General features: G+C 36.6%; 1 pseudogene; it reads right to left on the bottom strand.

Annotated features, from left to right (window-relative positions):
- The window catches only part of LOC143020123 (invertebrate-type lysozyme-like), a 3666-nt pseudogene extending 3605 nt beyond the window's left edge, over positions 1-61 (bottom strand).
- Between the last annotated feature and the right edge of the window lie 2439 nt (positions 62-2500).

Genomic DNA, 2500 nt, shown 5'->3' with positions numbered 1-2500 from the left:
CACAAGGACGTTTGTGAACAAACCCTAAAGACTTGCAAGATGGTTAACGAAATCGGGGTACACACACACATATATATATATATATATATATATATATATATATATATATATATATATATATATATATATATATATATATATATACATGTATATCAGAAGAAGGAAACCTCAAATCAATTATGCCAGTTGCACATTCCCATGTCGACGACAGATTTAAAATAAGTCCTGTGTGTATAGTTGCGATTCTGAACATTTTCCCATGATATATATTTTTTCGACTTAATTTTTTCATTCCTTCATAGAAACTTTTAAACAGTACTGTTGCCTACCATTGGTACTTTTACAGCCTCTGTATATATGAAGATGTATTAATGAAAAATTGTAGAAATAGAAATAATTTGTATGCATTGAAATGTGAATACACAAATGATAAAAAAAAAAACATCCAAGGGATTTGAATTTGCGTTATATGGAAACTAAAAGTAAAACCTAACATATTTATTAAACTACCGACGATGATCGTGCAAAACTGTAAAGATGATTGATCATAATTGTAGAAGACAACTTTAAGATTAGAACAAAATTATTACGTAAACTTGTCGTGTATAATATACGAAAACACAAAAGCTATTTCTGTTGTGTACGTTCACCCTCTCATTGTTTTCTAGTTCTATCGTTTGTGAGCTCAAACGTGTGTCGTCAGCCATGCGTGCATGCAGGCATGTCCCAAAGATAGGCTTAATCCTTCAGTTTTTCCCTATCAGGTCTAGTTTCTTGACTCTTCTTATTTCCATTTTGGTTACGTTGGATGATGAAAATCGTCATAAAATCTTCTCGAACAGTATACGACAATTGATATTTGGTGGCTTTTGGAATTAAACAAGACTGTTTCCTTAACAAAGTATTTTATTCATACATGAGCAAAACATAGGAAGAAATAGCGAGGCCATTATACAGAAAAGAGCACAAATAGAAAAATGATTAATATGATTTTTTTTTCGCATCCGACCTAGATATGGATCAAAAGGTCTCCTGTCGGCATGCTCCGCCTTTGTAATCCTTTGTAAATAAAAGCTTTATGGCAGAAAATTCAAGGAATAAACTTACGTTTCTTTGTGCGCCGTGAATGTTGAGCCGCTGGTGAATATCGTTTTAAACACCAGCAATAGTCTGCCATCATCACAGAGTCCCAACGTCCTTGGTACCGAGTTTCCATCTCCTTGATGTCCTGATGAAATTGTTCGCCTTGTTCATTGCTAACATCTCCGAGATTTTCAGGAGAACGATCAAGGTGACTGAAAAGAAAATGCATTTTGATGTTCATATTTGCACCAATTTCACCAAAAGTTGATATTAAGTTGGCAACAATATCCTTATAGTTGTCACTTTTGTGGTTCCCAATAAAATTTTGCGCTACTTCAACAGATGCGCGCCATGCTGATGCTTCAGGTTTACTCATCGTTTTCATGAAGTTTGTGTCCTTCAAGAGCTTACGGATTTGTGGTCCATCAAAAATTCCTGCTTTCAGTTTTTCAATCGTCAGTTCTGGAAATACATAGCAGATATATTTGAAACACTCCCCATTTTTGTCAAGAGCTTTGACGACCTGCTTGATCAGTCTGAGTTTGATGTGCAAAGGGGGAAAAACTATCTTATCTCGCTCAACTAAAGGTTCTTCCAATATATTGACAGCTCTACATGGAACCATATTTGTTCGAGGCGGCCAGTCTTTCTCAACATAGTGGTTTACTCGGTCTCTGCTGTCCCACATGCAAAGAGAGCATGGATATTTGGTATAACCAGATTGCTGTCCCATGAGAAAATTCACCATCTTCAAGTCAACACAGATGACTCATTTATTATCATAGTACCGTATCTTCTTTAAAACTAACTTAATTTCTTCATATTTTTCCGTACGAGTTGTTGAGTGGGCAAGTGGGACAGAGCCATACAAATTCCCGTTGTGCAACAATACACTTTTTAAACTACGATTAGAGCTATGAAAAGATACCATTCATCTGGTTTATATTCCTCAATACCAAGTTTTTTAAGAAGCCCACTAATATCTCTGCAATAAACCAACTCTCCCTCTTTTATAAAGAAAGAAAGGAACTCTTCATACCGACTCCGATAAAAGGTTATACGGACACCATTCTCTAGAAGATTCTTTTCTTTCAGTCGGGAAGCCAACAGTTTTGCTGAGTTTTTGGGGAGGTTCAAGTCACGAACTAGATCATTCAGCTCCTCCTGGGAGAAAAGCTGAGGTAAAGTCGTACCTGAAAAGTCTTCGTCTCCAGTGTCATCTTCAGGTGATGAGATTTCTTCAGTTGAGGGCATAGTTATCTGAGGCAAGACACTGAAGACAGGAATAGGAAGCTCTTCACTGTGTGGAACCGGTCTGATAGCTGAGGCAAGATTAGGGTAGACAAGCGTTTGTCGGTTTTTCCTGTTAATACCCTTCAAATTTAGGGCACAAAAGTAGCAGTCGTCTAGGTGATTT

This window comes from Oratosquilla oratoria, chromosome 39 (genome assembly GCF_046742065.1).
Source record: "Oratosquilla oratoria isolate Oo_2021 chromosome 39, ASM4674206v1, whole genome shotgun sequence".
In the NCBI taxonomy this organism is placed as follows: domain Eukaryota; kingdom Metazoa; phylum Arthropoda; class Malacostraca; order Stomatopoda; family Squillidae; genus Oratosquilla; species Oratosquilla oratoria.
This window is presented reverse-complemented; position numbering and strand designations above follow the sequence as displayed.